The sequence below is a fragment of the Varanus komodoensis genome, unplaced genomic scaffold, assembly GCF_004798865.1.
Source record: "Varanus komodoensis strain SLA01 unplaced genomic scaffold, ASM479886v1 scaffold23, whole genome shotgun sequence".
Lineage (NCBI taxonomy): Eukaryota > Metazoa > Chordata > Lepidosauria > Squamata > Varanidae > Varanus > Varanus komodoensis.
In genome coordinates this window covers 10,942,374-10,967,318 of record NW_025335627.1, presented here as the reverse complement: position 1 = coordinate 10,967,318, position 24,945 = coordinate 10,942,374, and the positions used below count along the sequence as shown (strand labels likewise).

At 39.5% G+C, this 24,945-nt stretch overlaps 1 protein-coding gene across 4 annotated transcripts in view; it reads right to left on the bottom strand.

Annotated features, from left to right (window-relative positions):
- PARD3B (par-3 family cell polarity regulator beta) overlaps positions 1–24,945 on the bottom strand; it is a 648,538-nt gene that overhangs the window by 569,598 nt on the left and 53,995 nt on the right. Inside the window, exon 1 of one of the 4 annotated variants that reach the window (XM_044431730.1) lies at positions 13,244–14,177. The exons of the other annotated variants lie outside the window; for them this stretch is intronic. The gene's annotated coding sequence lies outside the window, so the exon portion shown is untranslated. Of the gene's footprint in view, positions 1–13,243; positions 14,178–24,945 lie in introns of those variants that run through there. 4 annotated transcript variants of the gene reach the window in all.

Below are 24,945 nucleotides of genomic sequence, written 5' to 3'. Positions count from 1 at the left end.
TACAGCCTCTTCAAATAAACGAACACTGCAAACAATTAAAGAATCTGTTCTAGATAGGATGGCACTCCTTTCAATTCCTCCCTCTCTATGGTGATGATGATTTTCCAGGTACCATTCAAAAGACCTTCAGATCAGAAAAAGAAGTTACCAAACATGTAAAGACTATTCATACTGTGACTGCAGAAGAAAATCTGTACAGAATATAATAGTAACACTGCTGCCAGTAAGAAAATCCAAATGGAATAGTGAGCTGCTTTGAAAGTTTGCTAAATGGTACTCTCAAAAAACAGTAAAAGCTGAAGGACCCAAAGTACCCAAAATTCGAAGGAACACTGCACTGGATGAGGCTGTCTTCTGGGTTCAGTTGCAGCTACATGTGACTCAGATGGCACATTTCTCCCAGAAAAGCTGTACCAAATGAGCAAGAAAGTAACAATTGTTTTTGGAAATCTAAAAGCACACTCCTATGCAAGTTTAATTTTAAAAAGTTCAACTCCCAGCTTGCCCAGCTAGCTGTTGGCTGGGGTATATGAGACACTATGGTCCTTTTCTCTATTTAAATTTGCATAGAACAGTTCATGAAATGTAGCCCCACTTAAAAGTACCGAAGAAAATAAAGTGAAAATTTTTATTCAGAAATATGAATTCTGTTGCTATATGATCCATGCTGCTACACATCTATTGGATCCAGGATTCAAAGGCAAAAATATAAATGATGACAGGAGTTGCTGCTGCATTTGCCTGGATTACAGAACAAGGCTAACATTTAGGACTTAATGTTAGAAAGGAACTTCCAAATGTTGCAAACTACTGAACATCTTCAAAGATCTGACCCAGGAATGCAGTTGGGAATTCTGCCAAAAAATATCCCTGCTCCACCATAATAGACACAGCACCTTCTCTTCCAATCCCTCCATTTTCTGCAGCATGTGGAAGAAACTGGTCAGTGTTTGAAATACTCACACCAAATTAAGAAATTAACTGATACATGAAAGAGGTAGAAGATAGTTTCAATTTGGACAAAACTTTAGTTTTAAGAAGTACATTATAACTGTGGTGAATACAAGAATGAAAAAGCAGAAGCCAAAACAAACTGATAGCAACAACTTAAAAATTGAGATGTGTTAAATTTCATGTATATTCTTTGAGTCTTGGTTAAACACCCCTCCTTTTTGACCCTTACTTGCTTTTATGGGAATGAGTGAATTATATCTGTTTGATACCATTCAGTAGAGGACTAGAGGAGACATAGTTTTATTTCTTTTGCTAATATTTATGCTTTCTTCAACTTATATTGCTTTTGTCTGCTACTGAAAATAAAAGAGGCTCCTTACTATTCAAGACAAATAAAAATATTAATACAAATGTATTTTTTACTTGTCTGAATAAAGTTACTTTTAATATACAAAAATATTTTATGTTCCTAAAGTAACAAATTGGTTTATGTGTAAAGAGTGCTAAGACAGCCTTTTTTAGTTTTTCTAAAATAATTCCATTTTCCAGAAAAAAATGGAAAAAATGCTTTCCCCAAAGCTTCAGAATTTCCAGAAATTTCACATATGCAAACAAAGTAAAGAGAGGTTTTTTGACCATCTGAAAGACAAAAAGAGAAGACTATCTGAATAACCTTGGTTCTGGTGGGCGGGGGGGGGAGGGGGGAGTAGCTTGACAAAGTATTTCAGAGAGGCTAGATTTTCAAAAGCTCACTAGTGGTGCTCTATGTAAGTCATGAAAAGTTTATAAAAAAAAAAAATCATGATAGCAACGGTTAGTATTCTGCTCCAAAAGTATGCATCACCAGAAATGGAAGGGACCTCACCTATCAAAGTCAGCATTATTCAATATAGTTTTACTTGCTGAGGATGTGCATTACACTTCCAACAAAAGAAAAATAGCTGTTACAAGTAATAAAAGATGCTTTTTGCAAGAAAAATGATTAGGCACTAATCTTCAGTACTAGTTACAACTTACTAATTCATTTTCAACATTTTAATCTGACATAGATCCTTCAGTTATTAAAATCACTCCTTTCATCATTTCAGGAGAAAATGCATTGCATTAAATGGGTTTAGCAATCCAGGGCAGGGAGACTTCTTGTGCACCATCAATAGTTAGAAGTTTCCAAACATGCCTTGCCACATACAGCAGCCCTAGGAACTTACAGCAAGAGAGCTGCTGTGAAAAGACCCCTACGGAGACTTTCTGGTCCTTGAGCTCTAGTTATAAAATCTTACCGGGTTCTCCAGGGCTAATGTAGGGATAATTAACAGTAATCATCCAGACCATACAACTCCCATAATGATCTCCGGTTGTTATGCTCACTAGGGCTAAAGAGCTCTAGACCAACACATCTGTAATGCACAAACCACTGATCACTCAGCTTTTTGGGAGGTAAAGCTGAGGCCCCAGTGAGGGAGAAATCCACAACAAACCCAGGATTATACCTCTCTGTTTTGTTCCTCTCAAGTACAGGGATAAAACATGCCTGGTTCAGTAAGAGGCTGCTGTCAAAGGTAATACAGCTTTGTTAGTTACATCTCCCCCTATTTGCTGCCAATTTTGATCTGGACTATGTATTGTTACATCTCTTAACAGAAACTGCTGAATGGATTTGCTTAATGTAGCTAGAATGTTGATATTGTGTTTTGTAATGTTAATTGGCCTATTGATATATTTTATCTTAAACTTTTTACATGCTTTAAAAAGGACTGTTAATGAATTGTTGAGCTATTAACATTTGATGTATTGTTAATTATTTATTACAGCTATTGTGGTTAGTGATACATGCAATAATTGTGTTTAGATTGTTGGTGCTTTATTTTCTGTAAACCACTTTGCACAAAATGTACTTACAGAAAACGCAATATACAAATACACTGACTATTGGTAATTAAGTATGGCTGTTATGCTAGACTTTTAGGATGCAATACTATATTTGTTTAGTGTGGTCATAGCCCCAATGAAAATGTGATCCATTTCAGAATAAAAATACATAGGTTTGCGGTGTCTTTTAAAACAGTGTTATTTCTTATTAGACTTCACAGCGGCTAACTACTAGATAATCATGCTTGGCCATTACATCTAGCCAGAGTTTGTAAGACCTCTATTCATAAATGAAAAAAAATGTGCATTCCTGCTTGACACAAAAGGAGCCCCACTGGTAACTGCTTCAAAAAGGAGCAGTAAAAAATGGGGGAGGGTAGTTATTTCCTCTTTCTGGAGTAGTTAGAAAGTTGGGGAAATGCTGAAAATTTGGAGAACACTAACTAGTGCCATTTCAAACTTAAAAGTAGGGGAATCACACTGCCAAGGGGAAGATGCCATTTTCTCTTCTGGGGCCCTCATTCTTTTCTACATGCCCATCCCCTGATGTTCAGTGTTTCTGAATTGTACTACCGGATCCCGTCTTTCCCCTCTTCAGTTTTTTGCAATTTTGTAGATTAGCTTGTATGCAACCTGTCAATTTCCTTTTATGTTACCTACTTCACTTGTTTTGCTCTCTTTGACAGCTGAAATATTCAAGAAAATTAATCAAAGCTTCCTATTTGGATGGCTGTAAGTGCACAAGTACCTTTTTGATAAACTTTAATAAGGGTTATAACCCCATTTGTGTATTTAAAAAGGCACTTTAAAAAAGGGCCAGGGAATGGATGCTAATCCTTCCAAAGTGCTATTCTGGCATCAATGAAGGAGAAATCATTGGTATATCATAAAGAGTGAGTGGACAGATACTTTTGCTGTTCTTGCCATGTGGCTCAGTAGCTGATTCTGACAACCCAGCATGAATTTGGTCACCTTAGTTTGGATGACATGAAATCCTTGCATGGGTATGAAGAGCCCACCAAGTACTGTGTGGTCTGTTCATAAAAAATGACCCAACTTGAAAAAAAAATGGTCCAGGTTTGGCTGATTTAACAACCAACAGTGGCTGTGCAAACTGAATCACTGTGTTTAATAGTTCATAGGATTGCAAACTAAGGGAGCATTTTAATTATTCTTTGACAAATTTTACAATTCCCTTAGGTTGCAGTCCTAAATGTTCATGGGATTACATCCTAAATGAACATTTGAATGATTATTGGGGAATTTTACAAGAAGATAGGAATATTGCTGTCAGAACAATTTTTATCATAAATTTTAGCATTCAGATGTTTTCTACTATTCAGGTGTAAATTGCCTATCTGGGATGTGGAAGCCATGAAATCATTTGTCACTCTGCAAGAAAGACGGTACAGCTAGTTGAATGAACGAAAGATAATGGAAAATTGAATCTTCTGCATGACATGTGTAGAGTAATACCTTCTGGAGCCTCCTAACAGGAACAGTCCTTAATGCTTTTGACTTCCTTGATAGCTGAAATGATACCTGTCTCCATCTCAAGTAACATATAAATGGACATTCTTGTGTGAGACAGACTTTTTAAAAGTTGCTGGCTGTCCAGCAACTGGATTTTTTAAAACGCATACTACTCTTTATTATTAAAACTTGAATCAAGTAGTCAGAGAAAGTAATTGAAGATAATTTCAGCACTGCAAATTACAACAGTGGTCTCTATTGCAAGGCATTTAGATCCTCAACAAGTATCCAAAAAGAAGTTTTAGGTATTTCCATAGGCCCAGTCAACACAGTGAAAAGTAGTTTTCTTCTTCTTTTCAAAGTATAGTTTTAATAGATAGAACCACTGTTCTTTCCAAGGTTTTTTTTAATGTGCTGTGTGTCATTGTGGGGTGCGTAAACCTTCTTGGGTACACAGAACTAGTGCTGCAATTGTTTGGCCACTCTGTATATTATTATATTAGAAATCCTATTATGTTCTTTTTGTTTAATACTGACAACACAGTCCTAAAGCATTTGTCATTAAAAACTGGTTTGTTATACACTGTAACCTAGGTTGAAACGGCACTGAGATCCAAGTTTCTGAGAAGAGTTACATTAGAAGCACTCTTCCCTTAGGCATCTGTTTCTGTTGAATTAGACTTAGATTTGTCTTGAGAGGGAAACTTTAAAGGATTCTGCCAATCTATATTTAAGTCTATGGTACCTTGGCTTTTCACTATCCTGGATTCCTTATTACAACACACAGCTATTAAGATTGATCCTAGAGATAGCTTGTCTTTTGTGGTTGAAGGAAGCCTACCTTTCATCGAAGAATTAATATGTCAAGCCATTTTTTTAAAAAAAAACCTGTCCTTTGTTTGTATCACCCGCTTTGAAAATACTTTCTTTTGTATGTTATCTGCCTCCAGACTCTCACCTTGCTCACTCCTTCACTGTGCAGAATGTGAATAGGTTTTAAGCTGCAGAATAACTGATAGTAGGCTCAATTTCAAAAGCAGCTGTTGATTTTTCAGGCACCTTTCATTCTAGTTCAGTTTAATCTTTCCATGGTAAGAAAAGCATTGCAAAGGCACACCTTGATAATACCGTTATTTCAAGTATAATTGCAGAAGCTTCAAATACCAGTGATTAGAAACAACTACCACCATGGACTGTTTTGAATGGGGTGGCTACCTTTTTTAATTGAATGGTATGGACTGGGAAATAACTTGACAGTTTCAAAACCAAAAGCTGAGAAAGCCAGCTAGAGAAACAAGGGGAAAGGAACAAACCCAATAATCAGTTAGGCATCCTGTGGTTTGTTTCTCAAGTAACTAAGCAGTCCCTCCCTACCCCATAACTAGCCTTTAAAAAAATCTATTTGCTTACTGACAGGGTGGCTTAGTATGATGTGCTAACTAGTCCAGTTGATTGGACTTCAGTGTAAACATGTACAGGATTGCACTATAAAGTCTTTTTATTAATCTTACACATGCACCTTGGGATTTTCTGCAAAGGAGGTAACAACTAATATTAAACCCATGGCAAGTTGTTGTTAAGGCTGCATTTTCTCTAGGTTTTTTTTTTTTTTCAAATTAAAAGTACTGCTTTAGTGACTTCTTAAGACCTAATTGCATCTTACTTTTCAGGGACAAATCTCACCCTAGCAGTAGTATCTGGCTTCGCACACCTCTGACCTTTATTACAAGGCAAAACCAAAACAAAACCTAGTGAATTGGGTTGCACTGAGTTATCTGAATGCAGCATATTCCCAACCACCTGATTTATCTCTAGGAAGAAAGAAGGTATTTGGTTGGGAACACGCTGCATTCAAATAAGCTCAAACTTAAACTTCTAAAAAAGATGGCACAGCGTGAATCAGTCATTGCTTTCTCCCTGCAGTGATTATGATTTGTAATCTGCATGCTCAATATTAATGGCCAACCCCGCCCTCCTGACCCCAACAGAACAAGTTATAGGTCTCTGCCTCCCATTATTGTAGAAATAGCCTTCACTGTAAAAGTTTTCAATATGTATTTGGAATTGAACATTAAAACAGCAGGGAGTGAAGCATGGTCTTCAGGGCAGGTAATGAAGCGACCTTACTGAAACTAGGCAGATTAGAGGCTGGTCAGTGCCTGGATGGGAGGTCACCTGAGGAGACTCAAAGTAAGCTCCCTCAAGTTCCATGATGGAAGAATGAGAGGATATAAGTACACCTATCAGAATGAATGATTTAATGGATAATGTAAGGAACTGGCAGAGATTTCAAGAAGTTTCAGACTATGAAAATGGCCCAACATCTGGCAAAGGAAAAATAATAAAATATCCTGGCAGCCCAACTAGACATACCAATCAGTGTCATTGACTGGTAGCTCTGACAGATTTAGACACCAAATTCTTCCTCCTCATCTGGCCACTTTAGAAACCACCATAACTTCTGACTCCCATCCCAGTGTGCCTCCTTATGCTGGCTGCAGCAAACCCAGGGCACATGCCAGTATTCTACTGGGGGGGGGGGTGGATTGTTTAACTAAATGCTCCTCATTCCATCAGATTTAACTCACGACAGCAATACTACCCATCCATTTTTAAAATGTCTCCAAGCAGTATTATTCCCCAGTTTAAACAATCTTAAAGTCTGCTAGTACAACTCTTATTAAAATCAGAACTTTCATGTAATCTTCCACTATACCTTCTAAGTACAAGCATCTCTTTGAGGGTTTTTCCTGAATTATGAAAAAAGAGGGCATTAGCAGTATTTTTACTACTGTATTAATAATAAATACAGCCCTTTTAAAAAATGTACCAGTGCTGAAAGAAAATGTAACCAATGCCACAAAGTTACCATGAATTTTGAAAACAGTTGAAAAACAAAATCATGGTAACTTCCTTATTTTTTCATATTAAACTAATTTTTGCTCTACATTTATACTAATATCCTCTGAAGTTTTTTAGATATGGCATGGTGTTAAGACCACTCTTTGGCATATTTTCCTGTCTGGTCATCAGACAAATAGATTTAATAAATATTTTAGCACCAGCCTTACTCAAGAGGTTCAGCTATCAGGGTCTTATACTGATTAAGCAATTCTATCCCTATTTAACCATGAACTTACTTAGCATCAGCTTCTTGTATGGAATGGGGACAGCTGTGATAAGGTCATGTTGTTGCCCACACTGTGCCTTCAAAAAAGGGAATGGAATATAAACTAACAGCAATGAAAAATAAGTGCATAAAGATTGGAAACGTATTAAAAGTATGCATTGTTTTGACAAGAAGAAACAACAGCTAGCTCTTGATGCAACTAAATCTTGTTTACAGCCAGCATGTCCAAGTAACATCTGACATATTGATTAAACAGTTATATTCTTAAGCAGTTGCTCTCCCCAAATTTCTCAGCAGGTTTACTGATGATAGTCAAGCTACCTTCCAGGTTAGAAAGAATTTACCTGACAAATGATGGAGAGGGCTTACATATTATGATGAAATCCTCCTTATTCTGACTTCACAGAAAGATTTACTTTTTAATCTTCTCTGAGCATGAAGACTTGTTATTGATACCAACTACTGATCTGAGCTGTGAAAACATTAATAAAAGCAGCAAGTGCCTATGAAACTGGCAATGCCCTTGTATTATTTAGGGCAACAGTGTAGAAACTTATGCCTGGGGACCAAATCTGGGCCTTCCAGACTTCCTAGGGGCTGTGTTCCATTCTTTCTAAATACCTGCCATGTGGTGATTTCCTGGCTTTTGTGTAATTCCTCCCTCCCTTCTAAACAATCAAAATGGGCTCCAGGGCTTAATTATTTGCTGTAAAGAGCTTTAAGCTAAAATACGCAGGTAATTGCCCCCACCACTTTTACCCACCAATGGAATACATTCTGCTTCCCAGCCTTGCTGAAATAGAAAATGGTAATTGGACTAAAACAAATTTGCACATTGCACTTTTTTATTAGATGGAAACCATCTTAAAGTTGAGAGTCTTTTTCCCCTCAGTGAAAAAAGATTTATGAGCCATCACATTCTCTCATATACTCAAAAATATTTAAGGATTTTCCTTTCCTGCCTCATGACTACTACAGGATGCTTAAGAACAATTGTATTAACTACCTGGTTCATCCCTGAATCCAATACAGCTCTGACAAGCCCCCCAGTTGCATTAACAGGAAGCTCCCCCAGGTAATAAGGAAACCATCCGGATCAGCCTCCCTTCTAATAGGCCTTCATTCCCTGCAGTGGTCATTTATTCTTTTCTACTACAACTATACTTCATCTTTCTAGGAATTCAAGGCAGAGAATACAGAGTTCTAACCACTGACCCCCGCTTCATGGATCACTGCCTTGTCCTGGCGAAGAGGCTTGTGCAGAACAATGAAGCTATGAGCTATGCCATGCAGGGGCACCCAAGACAGACAGGTCATTGCAGAGAGCTCTGACAAAAGGTGATCCACTGCAGAAGGAAATGACAACCCACTCCAGTACCCTTGCCATGAAAAACCCATGGACAGTACCAAAAGGCAAAGAGATATGACACGGGAAAATGAGCCCCTAAGGTTGGAAGGTGTCCAATGTGCTACTGGGGAAGAGCAGAGGGCTAGGACTAGTAGCGCCAGAAAGAATGAAGTGACTGGGTCAAAACCGAAAGGACACTCAGTTGAGGATGTAGCTGGTGGTGGAAAGAAAGCCTGATGCTGTAAAGAACATTACAGCATAGGAACCTGGGATGTAAGATCTATGAATCAAGGTAAGCTGGATGCAGTCAAACAAGAGACGGAACATCGACATCTTGGGAATCAGCGAACTAAAATGGACAGGAATGGGTGAATTTAATTCAGATGACCATCAGGTATACTACTACGGGCAAGAATCCCTCAGAAGGAATGAGGGAAAGTAGCCTTCATAGTCAATAAAAGAGTAGGAAAAGCAGTATTGGGATACAATCTCCAAAATGACAGAATGATTTCAGTTCGAATCCAAGGCAAACCATTCAACATCTCAGTAGTCCAAGTCTATGCCCCAACCACTGATGCTGAAGAGGCTGAGGAGGACCAATTCTATGAAGGTCTACAACATCTTGTTGAAATAACACCAAAAAATGATGTCCATATCATCATGGCGGATTGGAATGCTGAAGTAGGAAGCCAAAAGATAACTGGCAAGCTTAGCCTTGGAGTACAAAATGAAACAGGGGAAAGGCTGGCAGAATTTTCTCAAGACAACATGCTGGTCATAGCAAACACTCTTTTCCAACAACCAAGAGACGATTCTACACAAGGGGATCACCAGATGGTCAACAAAGAAATCAGATTGACTATGTGCTCTGCAGCCAAAGATGGGGAAGCTCTATACAGTCAGTAAAAACAAGACCAGGAGCTGACTGTGGCTCAGATCATGAGCTCCTTGTTGCAAAATTTAGGCTTAAATTGAAGAAAGTGGGGAAAAGCGCTAGGCCATTCAGGTATGACCTGAATCATATTCCTGATGAATATACAGTAGAGGTGACGAATAGATTTAAGAAATTAAATCTAAATCTAATCTAGATTTAGATCTGACAGACAGAGTGCCTGAAGAACTATGGATGGAGGTTCACAACATTGTACAAGAGGTAACAACTAAAACTATCCCAAAGAAAAAGAAATGCAAGAAAGCAAAATGGCTATCTGAGGAAGCTTTACAAATAGCTGAGGAAAGAAGGGAAGCGAAAGGCAAGGAAGAAAGGGAAAGATACACCCAATTGAATGCAGAATTCCAGAGATTAGCTACAAAAGATAAGGAGGCCTTCTTAACTGAACAGTGCAAAGAAATAGAAGAAAACAATAGAATACGGAAGACTAAAGATCACTTCAAGAAAATTGGAGATATGAAAGGAACGTTTCATGCAAAGATGGGCATGATAAAGGACAAAAATGGCAGGGACCTAACAGAGGCAGAAGAGATTAAGAAGGCAATGGTTTTCCCTGTTGCAATGTATGGCTGTGAAAGCTGGACCATAAGGCAGGCTGAGCGACAAAGAATTGAGGCCTTTGAATTGTGGTGCTGGAGGAGACTCCTGCGAGTCCCTTGAACTGCAAGGAGATCAAACCAGTTAGTCTTAGAGGAGATCAACCCACTGCTCTTTAGAAAGCCAGATACTGAAGAGGAAACTCAAATACTTTGGCCACCTAATGAGAAGGAAGAACTCCCTGGAGAAGAGCCTAATGCTGGGAACAACTGACGGCAAAAGAAGAAGGGGACGGCAGAGGATGAGGTGGCTAGATGGAGTCACTGAAGCAATCAGTGTGAGCTTAAGTGGACTCCAGGGGATGGTGGAGGACAGGAAGGCCTGGAGGAATGTTGTCCATGGGGTCGCGATGGGTCAGATGCGACTTCGCAACTAACTAACAACAACAACAACCCCTGACCAGGTCCAGACCTGCATATGGTCAGGCAAAATTCACATGGCCTCCAGCCACGCCTATGTGGAATTACAAATCCTTAACACAAACCCACCAGTTCCTTTCTACCTTCTCCTTCCATGCCAGAAAAATCAAATGTATTTAAGCAAACTTGCTGTAAGCATGAACTGTTTACAGTTGTTCTCAAAACACTGTTTCTGGAAATGGAGTGTAATATGCCACACAGTCACTGGCTTTTTGATGTTGTGTTTATTTCAAAGAAAATCTCTGCCAGTTTGTGGCAGTTTGTGATCTACAGCAACCAAATGGGTGTGCCAAGTGAAATGTGAAACGAGCAAAATAAAACTGCCATCTTTGAGTTTCTTATGTCCCTGGAAATAATATTATTGAAAGAACTTCCATCAAAGAAATAAGTAACAGTTCCCAAAGAGAAGGTTGTAGAAGAGAGTTTTACCTTACTGCCTAAAAATCACATGCAAAACAAATAGGAATGTTTAGGAATATTTCAGCTAACCAGCTCTTCTTCTCTGCATCATAAATGTGCCAGCTAGCATGAAAATATCCCAACTTCTTCCATTTTTGTTGCATTCAAGTTTGTTCGTTTACATAAGCAAGAGTTTTATAAAATGCTACAAAAATCTCTCAGCATAGCAAAATTAGAAGAAAAGCTACAAGAATGTAACTGAATTTAATTCTCCATCAACTTATTAAGACTCTTCCAGTAAGACAAAGTATGACTAGAAGTATCATAAAATATAAAGGTCTATTATTAGACCATATGGTCAGTACAAAACAGTTTGTTTCCATAGTGTATCCAGATCTTATACAGACAGACACAAATGTGTCAGATGGACTAAAATATGGGACAATGCAATGGGGTTAATAGAGAAAAATGTATGGAATAAATTATGGATGACTCAAAGAAAATGATCAACAATCTCTAGGAAAAATTGTTTATATTGTCACTCCTATGGTCTATTAAGACAGTTCAGTTGGCAACAACAACACACACAAACAATACAAACTGTTGCAGAAACTGTGATCAGCAAGGTTTATTTATGTATATGTGGCACTCATGTTACAGTTCTGGAACATGGTATTTCCCCAAACAGCAAGCATTGCACATCAGGCTATCCATCTTACACTCACACTGGCTTAATTAACATCATGGAAAGAAAATGCAGAAGTGGCATCTAAAAAATCAAATTGTTTTGTCTGCAGGGGAAGAAAAATGTAAAATGTGGTAACTGCTGTCCCAAAAACAAATAGGAGTGACAGTAGTAGTAAATCTGCCAGCTACTTTGGTAAAAAGTCACAAACTTTCACAGCTACATGCTATATCACCCGTTCTAAAGACACACATTGATGTGCTGGAAAAAACTAACCTTCTGCACCCTGTATGATTCATAAAAATTAGGAAATGCATGCAAATAGGCTTAAGTTTATACGTTTACTTTGTTTTGACTTTTTCCAGACATGGAAAATTCTATTTATTTATTAAAAGCTTTTCTATCCCGTCCCCTACAGATCTCTTGGGACAGCTTACAATAAAAAAGAGGCATTCAAGACCTACAGACCATCAGAATCTTCACTCTCCCCATGTCCACACCACCACAAAGGATGCCCATGAACTGGCACATATGTTTTAGAGAGGGAGGGGAGATCCCTATCTAAAAGATTTTGGAGGAGTAATGATGGGAATAACTGTCCATTCTATCCTTTTCTGTTATATTTTTATCACCAGAGCACCTTGATTTTCTGCATCAGACACCAGGATGCTAGGCAGACTTGTTCATTGCCACCCATCCCCACCTTGTCTAAGATTACACCAACAGCTTTCCCTAAAATGACAAGCAGTACGATCTGAAACCTGCCCTACATCCCATTGTCAATTCTGTGCTTATCATAAAGTTCAGAGATTGGAAAAAAAACAATTATTTCCCAGTCTTTACCAGTTCATCCAGTAACATGGACAAGTTACTGCTTTCTCTCAGGAATCTGCAGTAATTCTGATCATAGTTTCTCTCTCTCTCTCTCTCTCTCTCTCTCTCTCTCTCTCTCTCTGTGTGTGTGTGTGTGTGTGTGTGTGTTTTAGACAACATATGATAAAACAGAATTGGAGTAGTAGTTCAGGATTCTTTCCATTTTAGGCCTGCATTCTGTCTCATTTATGCTTACACTTATTTACACTATGCAAACAAAAATCTTAATAAAATGTATTTTGCAAACCCCACCACCTCATCTACTCTTATTTTAAACAAGAAAGTTTTACAAATCCAATTGCACCGAGCCCCTCAGAAGCGTAAAAATAAATGGAAGTGCCATTTACCCTGTTTAATGTGTCAAGTGTCTTCTCAGCTTTACTCCTTTTACAAGCAACTAAACTGCATGGGGATATCTAAGTGAGAATTGCTTGACTCAAATACAAGTTTGAATACATACAATACATTAATACATCTGAATACTGGAACTGGTCCATGTAAGTTTCATTATTTTAGCTAGCAAAAGCTACTTTAATATTCTGACCTCTCTTAAGTAGGCTCAAAATATCCCAACAAAACATTGATTGAATATTTTGAACTTCCAAAATACTTTCAGCCAGGCAATGTATTCTTCTTAAGCAATAGTTATCCTTTCGTTCTCTGACTGCTGGCTTTGCAGAAACCCTCATAGCCTGGAGGAAAACAGAGAAAATAAAACAATGACAGAGTGAAGAAATGAGTCTGCCTAGCATGCAGTCAGACCACTGACCTAGTTAGTCCAGTACTCTTTATTCTGGCAGCAGCTCTTCAAAGCCTCACATAGGACCCTTACCATATTTGCTACATTTCAATAGATGTAAAGGGCTGAGCCTGTACTTTCTGCAGGCGAAGGGTTCACTATACTACTGACCTATGCCTTTGATCTTATTTCCTACTCCTACAGTTGGCATGCCTTTGAAAGAAGCAGCCCTTAAAGCAGCACTTGGGAATGCAGGCTCCAACGGGCAGGTTTTGGGTCTGTCGAGGCTGCCAACCACAGGTAGTGGCATCACTAGGCCCTCAATAAGACATCCCAAAGGGAGACTCACAACCTCCCCCTGGTGGTCTTCTTCCTTCTCAGCACTAACTGTTCATCTGCAGCCAGCAAACAGTGCCAAAGTAAGAAGTAGTTGCCTTTATTCCCCTGGCTTTCTCCCCCTGAGCAAACAGAGCCCAAAGGAAAAGGACAAGTAGTGTGGTCACATCTTGCCCAAATCCTGCCTCCTCTGCAAACTTAGAGACAGTAATGCATGTTGCACCCGTTACAGGATTTCTTTGCTAGCTACTCAGTTTTCCACATCTAGCATCAACTCTCAGTCTTACTTTCATAACTTCCCACAGGCTTGCCTCATCCAGTCTCCTCACATGTCTCTACCCATGGCTGCTACTCTGCCAATACTAACACCCAAAGGTCTCTAAAATGACACCACTCATTCTCCCTTTCTGCCTTGTAACCAGGGAACTCCATACATCAGCAGGCACACACTGTATGTTCAAATCCCACCTGAAAGTCTACTTTCCTCATGTTGCCTTTGGCTTATTGCCTTCATTCACATTCTAAACAGTAATCAAGTTTTAAATCTGAACAACTGCATTTGCTGATATACAGATCTTGCTACACTTTCTTCCATTTCATGTCCTCCTTCTGTCATCTCCATTGCCTATTTTTGACTGTAAGCTCCATAGAAAGAGGAGCCTTTCTTTTTGCCTCTGGACAACGTGCATACAGATGGCATTGCAATAATATCACAATGTTAATTATAGCATCAGATCCCTTTTGCTTAGTATGCAATAATCATCATTTAGAAAACAGAAAGAATGCTGCTCATAAATAAATTTCGCACTATAGTAGGGCAAGGCCAAAGACAGGACAGGCAATCCCACTGCAGTAAATACTAGGTTGTGAGTAATTGGCTATACTGAACTACTATTAGTTTATCCAGTTAACACACTGGCATGGCTGACGTTTGATTAATCATACGCACAAACTCACTCATCCAGCACACTGAGCATCGCCCATTCAGATACAGGAATGCAAGCTACCTGGCTTGCAGTCTAGTTACAGGACAGAGATTGCATCTGTACCAATATTTGTCTGGAGAGCACCATGGAGGAAGTAAGACCAGCAGAAAGCCCCCCCAGCAGCTTTTCACATGGTACCACTGCATTTTTGGATCACCTGAAACATTGGCCAAGTGTCTTAAGGAAAACAGTCCAGTGATAAATCTGTCTTATGTCTAAATAGACTCAAAGGTTATCACTGGGGATATTAGGTCCACTTCGGAGATGACTTCTATGGGGTTCCAAAAGGCTGGATGTTATCCTAAGCCCAAGCAACAGCACAATCAACATGCCATTAACACCTACACCACAGATATGATTATTACTGTTATTATTATTACTATTATTATTATTACATTTCTATACCACTCCTAGGTGAAACTCTCAGGGCTGTTTACAACAATAAACATAGAATCATACATTCAAGACACCCACCCAGATTCTAACCAGGCCTGACTCTGCTTAGCTTCCAAGATTAGGCAGGATCAGATACTTCAGGCTATACGGAAGCTACGTACACCCAGGTGCAGACTTCTGTTCTGGACCCATGTCAGGAAGTCGGACCCATAGAAAAGTGGAAGTCAAACAATTATTGAAATATAAGGAATTGCCATTGACAAAAGGGAATAAGTTTATATGTGAAATATATGGGTCACATAAATACTCTAGACTAGCTCCACTTCCTGATGAATAGAATGGCTTTATTAGGAGTGTCTTTTTCCATCTGCACTTACCGTGCAAGTAGAATCCTCTTTCTGTACTGGTCCACATTTATGTAACATCCAGACTTCACTACTTTAATGAGTTACATGTGAAACTTGAAGATGAGTTGGCAATATGAACAGATTCTCAAAATCACTGCATATCACCTTTAAAATGTGAAGAGACAAGTCTACTTTGCATCAATTAACATTAGTTACCAGTGTGTTTCTGGACCTCTGCACTGATTTTGACTTACTTTACCTTAAGAACTCTCCCTCATTATACACCAACTTTGGTCTAATCAACATGTACTACGTACTTGTCATCCTGTCTTTGCAACAGGTCAAAATATTAATGATTTGAGGCAATACCTGTATGAGCATTGCTTTCAAGGAAGAGAACTTCCTTCCTGAAGGATCTTTACCTCTTTAGTAGGTTTTTGGAAGAGTTTGCAAGTCTTTTTCAGCCAATATTTGGATGATTGCTGCTGCCATCATTCCTCCTTTCTCCCCAGTCAGCCAGCTAGTTCTACTTTGTAGTTCTCTTTTCATGGATTTTCGCCACCTGTTTTTATGACCATTTCACAATTTTCTGGTACCAATCCATAGTATTAAGATCATATGAACAGAAGAAACAGAATTCACAAAAAGTTTTAAAACGTTTTGTGCAAGTCAGGTATTCTTTTGCTCATGCTAAATCAATATAATTTAGACAGATGTCAGGAAGTTAGCAAGAAGCCCTTTCCACACAAGCATCCCATTAGAGCAACTACACGCTTCTTCTAAAAATCAATTTGCAATACCAATGGCAGAAAAGAATTCTTTTTACATGCCATAACTTCTATCCACTCAATGTGACTTTGAACAGGCAGGAGAGCTAAGCCACGGCTATAATATTCAACCTTCACTTGAAATTTATCTCCAGGGCAGAAAATAATTGGATGTCGCACCTATTAACTCAGATTCATTCTGCTAATTATCCTTTAGTAATAATCTTGGGGGTTTCTCACCACTGTATTTTGAGCAGGATTAATATATGCACTGGTAAAATTATTTTGAAGGCTATCAAATAATACAGTAAATCAAATCTCTATGACCAATATCTATTTCAGTTAGCACCAAGAACAACTTCTATACTGAATACTTTATACTGAATTTAGAATAACGTGTGAGCTGCATTTCTTCTTCACTTTCTCACTTAAGCTTCAAATTAGACTTTTCCAATCATCCTTTCAATGTTACATTATGGCTTTATTTTAATAGACCATGAATACTAGTCAAGGGATTGTGAGCTTGCATGACATTCCAAATACAATTTAGAGTAAAAGGAATGTGGAGTGTTTTCATGAATGTTTTAGGTCACATATCCCTCTGTCTCAATGAACTGCAGCCAAGTGTGCATGTACACACACAGTGTAAAATTTTATTGCTGTGATTAAATGGACAGAGCAATCCTGTGGCCTTAGACATCGTCTAAATGGCAACAGGATCTTTCAAATCCAATCACAGAGCTGTGAATCTGCACTTGGAGCATTCAACCCAACACCACTCAATGCCAGCATGAAAAGAACTGTGATCGTTTCCTCTCTGAGGTGACAGGAGAGACCTTAAAGCATGAGTCCTCAAACTACGGCCCACGGGCAGCATCTGGCCCGGCATGCCCATTTATCTGGCCCACCTGAGAGGTTTTGGACTCGCCCTGCCCAGTCTGGCCACCACCTCATTGCATGTGTGGGGAGGCGGTGGCTTGCTTGCGCGGAGATCGTTTTGGCCTTGCTCAGAGAAAATGATCTCCGAGCGAGCAAGCCGCTGCCTTGCCACACACGCCCACCCTGCCCCGCCCCCTCGCCAGCCCACACGTGCCGCCGGCACCTCTCAACTGGCCCCGTTGAAAAAGTCTGAGGACCCCTGCCTTAAAGGGAGGGAAGGAGACCAGAGAGGGAAGGAGACCAGAGAGGGAAGGAGACCAGTCCTGTTACGTAGGGTGTATCTGGTGGTATATCAGTCTGTTCCCTTCCAAAGTGCTCAAGTCAGACAACCAAAATGGCCCATCTAGCTGATTTGCAGGGCAGGAAGAGTGCAGAGGGAATTTTCATCACTGTGCCTTTCCCACCCTGCACAGGATGTCTACAATCCTCTGACTTTGGAAGCTAACAAGCAGCATCATTGGATTACATCCTCATACCCTTCTGTTAAGAAGTCAAGAGTTCTGTGAAATAAGTAGAAACAACAGTAGCTAAACATATGCTGGGTAGGGAGAGCAAAAGATACCAAGATGCAGGCTAGGGGAGTTGTTGGAAGATCAGTAGCTTCAGGAAAAACAAAGATGATTCAAAGGTGCAAAAACAATTACAACTAGATAACTCGGTTGAACATCTTGTGCTACAGAATAAATGTTTAAAAATATAAAAATCCAAAACAAATATGTACCTATACAATACAGGGCACAAGATCCGCCTTTTGATTCTAATTAACCAGTTCTTCAGTTAACAAGCACAAAGGAAGAAGGCATACACATTTCATCCCAAAATGACATACACATTCCATCCCACATCTCCATTGACTCACTGATACAGAAAGAGATTCACAGACTGATAATGCAGTCTTTATATTCATATTTCAAGGCGACTGTGTGATGAATTTAAAGACAACTAACCAACACCTACAAGGCTCAGGATTTTCACATAATCATGAAAATGTTACACTCTCTCTATGTAGTACACTATCTGGTTTATATGGCTGCCCACTGGTTGAAATCAATTGACTTGCATCGGTGTGAAGTCCCTTGTGGGGTTGTTTAATGTTTACAAATATTCCAACTGCTTAAGAAACAAATATTTGCAGTCCAATATCTGAAAGGGAGGGAAAGGTCATCAATTTGCCTCTCATAAGACCTCATATGGAAGCAGTATCAAAGAAAAGGAAAGTTAAAATGGAAGCAATGTAAAAAATGATTAATAATGTTAGGGGCAAAGGGCCCAGAAGGCAGGATTTAGGAACAGGTATCAGAAAGAAGGGCGGGCAAGTGGAAGAGCAAGACATCAGCAAGTTGCGCAGGAAGTAGTCTGTCAATTGTGGCTTCTACTGTCTCTTCCAGAGTTCTGATATGGTGGTTGTTGTAACTATATGGTGTATTACATCTCAAGTGGCACAATGCCATACTGAAAAAAGAAACTAGCAGAGACTCTTTAACACACCCAAATGTGTTTAAACTGGACAGCTTGCTAAAGTTTTCTAAGTTACACTGCTTCTCTGAATACAGAGTATACAGAATATTATATCAATATGAATGATAACCAGAATCATGTTTCCATTTTCAGAAACTAAACACACATATAGCATTCCAATTGCTACAGAAGTCAAGGAATGTACAGGCTCAGAATGCTGCTGCTGCTACTTTAGCTAAAACTCTATGGGAACTATACAAAAATTTGTAATATACAATATAATATATAAATACAATAAATAGTGTACAATATACAATATAGACTGTAATACACATTCATTGAAAATTTAAAGCCAAACTTTAACAAACTGAACAGGTTGCTACTATTATTATATTTAAGCATGAGATGGTACTTCCCCTGTCTTGACATTAATTTCTCTGTGCTACAGAAGCCTTAGATGAGTAGGTATGCCCAGAGTTCCTCAAGCACTCCCCATCCTCTGCTTACTGTGATAAGAATGTATCTGAACACACCAGCACGTCAACATCGGCTTCGGTGAATGGGGTGGCATAGAAGTTTACTAAATAAAATAAACAAACACACATCTCTCAATCATTGTCACAAGGATCCATTTGCAGGACACATCTCACATAATAGTTCAAGCTTAACACAGAGACCTCAAAGTTAAAGTTGTTAAAGGCCTCACAAAAAGTTTAGTAGCTTTACATCTACCTGCCTCCTACCTCACCATGCCTAGTTGTCCAGCCCACTTCCTTCCATCATTTCTCTCATAGGGAGCATCTGAGGCTAAAAGAAAGATCTAAAAAAACAGTCAATAAATTAATGGCAGCGAGTTCTTAAACATATGCACAGCTCCTCCCACCCCTTTGCTCATCATCACTGTCACAACCAATTTACTAATCCAGATAGAGGGATCTTGAATATGCATACGTGTATCACACACCAGATTGAAAACCTTGATCAAATTGCTCTTGCGGTCTAATACCACATAGCTATGATCGTCAAATTCCATACACACTTCCAACCTGCTATCCCCATCTTCAACCTTACAGTAAGCTACCAGCCAGCTATTAAGAGTGCAAAATTGATAAGGTGCCTATTTTCTGCCCAAATTATGGGAAACAAACTTCCCTGAGAGGCTCACCTGGCACCTACATTGTACTCTTTCTGGTACTTATTTTTCCAGGAATTTTCCCAAGAATTTAGCTTCAATCTGTTTTAAATCCTGCACTGTATTTTAAATCCTTCCCAGAGAGGTTCGCCTTTGCTCTTCACAGTGCCAGGCAAAAACCCTTTTTATTTTCCCAATGTTTTAAGATCTGATTGTTTTAATTGGGGTTTTATTGTTGGTTGGAATTTTTAGGATGCTGTGTTTTATTTTATACTGTTTTACCATCCCAAGCCCTAAGTAAGGGTTGGTCTAGAAAAGTTATGAATGAACGAACGAACAAACAAACAAACAAACAAATTCTGGTGGGAGAAGACTGAGGCAAAGTAAGAATTGAACACCTCAGTCTTTTGTCACTTAACTTTCCGTGGAGCCATGTGGGCTTCCTCTGTTGACTTCTACAGTTTTTTCTTGTTAGAATTGTTCATAGTTGTGCTTGGAGAATCTTCCTTTCCAAGATTGCCCAGCCCTCTTAGAATCCTTTTCACTTAAGAGTGACTTGCCATGGCGCTTCACTTATCATTTTCTAAGTTTGTTAAAGTTGGCTTTCTAGAAGTCCAGGACATGTGTTTGACTGCAGTTAACCTATGTCACCTTTCCCCCAGCGCCCCCATGGCTGCTATTTTGTCCACCAGACCATCCCCCATTAGTATTAAACTGAGGATAGCTGATCCTCTCATTCCTTCCTCTACCTTCTGCTGGAAGAAGTTGTTTGCAATGCATGTCAGGAATCTCTTGGAGGGGGCATGTTTGGCAGAAATTGTCTCCCAGCATGTATCAGGGAAATTGAAGTTCCCCATGATGACAACATAATTCTTCTTGGAAACACTGGCAAGTTACTTTTTGAATGTTGTATCCTTGTCCTCTTTTTGACTGGGTGGTTGGTAATAGGCGCCAATAACTATGCTTATCTTACTTTTTACTCCCTTTAAATTAAGCCAGATGCTTTCAGTGGGGCTACTAAGTTCCTCTTCTTGTATTTCTGTGCAGATACATGTGTCTCTTACGTATAGTGCAACTCCACCTCCCTTTTTGCCCTTTCTATTTTTCTTGAACAGGGTGTACCCATCAATTGTAGAGTGTCAGTTGTGTGAGTCATCCCGCCAAGTTTCAGTTATTTCTATGGGATCATAATTGCGCTCATGTACCATGAGCTCAAGTTCATGTTGTTTGTTCCCATATTCTGGGCACTGGTGTAGAGACATCGAAGTTCATTCTTCTTGTGTCCTGATTTTCTTACATTTTTTGGAAAACTGGTGTTGGACCCTGCTTGAAGCTTTTTCTCTGTTGAAATATATAAGTCTTTGTCAGATGATGGTATGCCATGCTACAGGTCTCCCTCTCCTGTACATTTCAATTTAAAGTCTTTCTGATGAACTTTTTCATGTAGTGGCCAAACACATGCTTTCTGTTCTTTGTGAGGTGCAGCCCATCTTTCCCCAATAGTCCATCTTCCAGGAACCTTAGCTTGTGGTCCCAGAATCCAAATCTCCCTTTACAGCACCACTATCGTAGCCAGCCATTTACTTGAAGAATTTTTCTTTTCCTATCAGTTCCTCTTCCACATACTGGTAAGACTGGGGAGAAGTCTATCAAAGCCCCACTTTTTTTATTTTCCTCCCAAGAGCTTCAAAGTCCGATGTTATTTCATCAAAGCTTCTTCTGGCAGTGTCATTAGTTCTCTCACGGATGGAAGGGGTATTTGTCAGTGTGTTCTTAAACACTGCATGAACTTACTGGTTATAACTTTAGTCTTGGTGCCAAGAAGACAGCATACTTGGTGATTCTCTGGGTTGCCACAATACACATTTTTCCATTTTGCACAACAGAGACTCTCCCACAACTATCACTCTTCTCCTTTTGTTGTTGCAAAATTTGGTGTCCTTCTTCCTTGCTTGCTTGCCCTTTTGTCTAATTTCAGAGTTTCACATTGTGTCATGTAGTTCTTTCACAGTGGGTTTCTCACCCATCCCTTCCTCAAGTAAATTAAAGCAGTTTGAGAGTTCCACTGCTTCCACTGGTGCAGAGTGTCTTCTACATCTGTTACCCTGTTCCAAGGCTTTTCCTCACATTCCCTTCCGTCAGGGTTCTCTTCTTCTGCCTCAGCTTGATGTACTTCTTGCTTCTGGACTACTCTTAGCTGTTGCAGCTCCACTGCTCTGTCTAAAAACTCTTCATTTTGTTTTATTATCTTGAGGGTGGACACTTGCTGCCCCAGTGCTCTCACCTTTTCTTCTAACAGAGCTACTAGCTTGTGAAGGTTCCATGTGTAAACCATGTTGCTCTCAGGTAAGTAAACAAACAATGCACGGTGGCTGCAGGCCACCACCACTGTGGAGTCTCCTTGGCCCACTGTTCACGCAAACTTAGTGATTCTGTCTTGGGGGGCTGTTGTGACAATTGGTGCTCTCTCTTGTCTTCACTAAAGTTTAACAACACACTCATACTATTAAATGGGAATGTGTTACAAGGAAGAAAGCAAGTGTGTGTATGGGGGTGGGGGGAGTAAAGGGAAAGAGAGGAGAAAAGAAGGGAAAAATGTTAGGGACCTCCCCCTTGACCTCCCTGGTCAAACTCCTGTTTACTCCCCCCCCCCTTCACTCACTCTGGTCACTCGCTCCCTGGGAGCTTGACTGCTTGTGCCCCAGAGGCCCTAGACCTGCTGAGGCAGATTGCTCTGGTCTGTATTGCTCCTCTAGGAGTAAGGAGCCAGAAGACAAGACAGGAAAGGTATCTGTTAATTCAAGTGTCTATCAGCCTCACTGCATGTACTTCAATGCTCTGGTCACAGGTGAGAGCTCACAATGTTAATTGGTCCAGTGCCAAGCTCTCCCACCCAGCATTCTTCAACAGATGTCTTACTGGCTAGGTTCAGTAAGCCAGTAAGACTTGTCTTAGTGGCTTACTGAAGCATGGATTGCCATGCTTAGCCTAAGCATGGATTGTCATGCTTAGTCTTGAGCATGACAATCCATGCTCACGACTAAATTTAGGCTGATTATGGGTTGTTGTGTTCTAGGCTATTGTGTTCTGTGAACCCAGATGCACTAACAAACCATGCTTTGTTAGCTACTAACAACCTACAGTTCACAATCCAACTACACCTCATAGATTCACTTCATGGATTGTACATGGTTAACAAAACATTGCTTATTGGCACAACTGGCTTCAACCGGTACACCTTTCAACAAACTATTGTTCAATGCCAGCCCACAGCACCCATACTCAATTTTTAGGGTGGGTTGTCACATTGTGTGAACCCAGTCTCTGTGTTCTTCAAAATTCTTTCATCTAAAGAATTTCTATATTGGGTTCTGTCCCTTGACCACTACCACATTGTTGCATTTCCCACTGGCACATCTTCTTTAAGCTTAAGACCATTTCATAGTCATCTCAAGCATTGTTCCTGCTATTCTTATGATTAAATCATAAAATAAAGCCATATCACACATGAGCTTTGGACAGTTGGTATACAGTGGGGCCCCACAAGAAGAAAGCTATTCCTCCTCCCATGTTCCTGGTTTTCATGCAACAGAGTTAAGAATTATTATTCAAAACAGGTCTGAGAAGACTGAGCTAACCAAAATTCAGTTATTAGTAGAGCTCTAACTTCACCAGTACAAGGGTTAATAAATCACCCTTGTGACAAGACATCTCCCAAGACGTGTCTTACAATAAGGGAACGCTTTTAGAATTGAAGCTATGCTGAACAGGACAATTCCACTTTAGCACCTTAAAGGACAAAAACTAAATAAGCCAGAAATTAAATTTTTATAACAACTTTTCATTATTTCAGACTGCTTCAAATTACTAGAAACTGAATATCTCTGCCTGAATTTATTAAAATATAAGTTACATAGTATTGAGCAACGGTGTTTATTAGCTTACGTTCCTATAGTTATTCATGAAAGGCTAATTACAGTTTGAAATGTATACAGTCTGTGTCATAATTAACCACATTGTGATAGTCTAATTAATCATTATAGTCTGAGACCTCATCTTTAATGCAGGAAATTAAGGAACGAATTGTACAGCAGAGAACATTTTTGAAGCATGGGGAATATAATGACTTTTCAACTTCTGAACACTTTTCTCTAGCTAGTCAAACACAAACCAAAATACCATTATTCTCTGCAGTCATGTAGTTCCTGAAAATGCCTGCAATATTTTATAAACACAGGTTGGTCACAATGAACTTAGAGCAATGCTACTGGTACTGAACAGAATCCCAAGTATAGGGCCTATACAATACGGGGTTACATGATTCTATTCAACAAGACAGCTTCATATTCTAGTCTTGATTGCCTGTCATTATAGCTTAATGAGAAAAGATTCAGAGTATCCATGGCAGACAGAATGGGTAAGAGGTACTCCTACCTACTAATAAATCTGAACACTGGAGTGAGACAACAAATCCAGAACACTCAACTGTTGCAGATTTACATAGTCAAGGAAGCATCAGAGTTATATCCCTTTAATTGGTTCATATCTTCTGTTAGTTGCTACACCAACCCATCCCCTTGGACATTTTATGCAGCTTTATTTCAAAACAAGCACATTCTGATGGGATGCATCTAATGCTGGGCAAGCAGAATGCCATTTATGCAAAGCTTTCCTGCTCCCACACATGCCTTCACAGTCTCTCCACTTGAACTCTCAAGAAATGCCTAAAATACGGAGGGTCAGCAGTGGAAGAAAGAAATTGTGTAAACTGCCTTTGCCCAACATTGGGAAACTACCCACTCCTACTCAAGGTATCCTTGACATATTCCCCAGCCTTTCCCAATGTATTCCCAAATCCCAGGAGATGCTTTTCAGTGGTACAGAGAGTTGTAGTAGCAGCAAGAGCAGGTGGGAAAGCCACCTTGTGAAAGTAGATTTCCATTCGCACAACACTGGACACAACCCACAAGTTCAACTCTGATCTAATATTAAATAGTTCAGGCATTCTATGCATGAGCCCGCTCAAGCCTTGCACTTAAACACTCTCCACTGGTGTATGTCAGACAAGAAAATTGGAAGTGTACTATAAATACCAATACTAAGTATCTTTCCAGGTTTAAACCAATTAGAGTTTGTCTTTATGTCC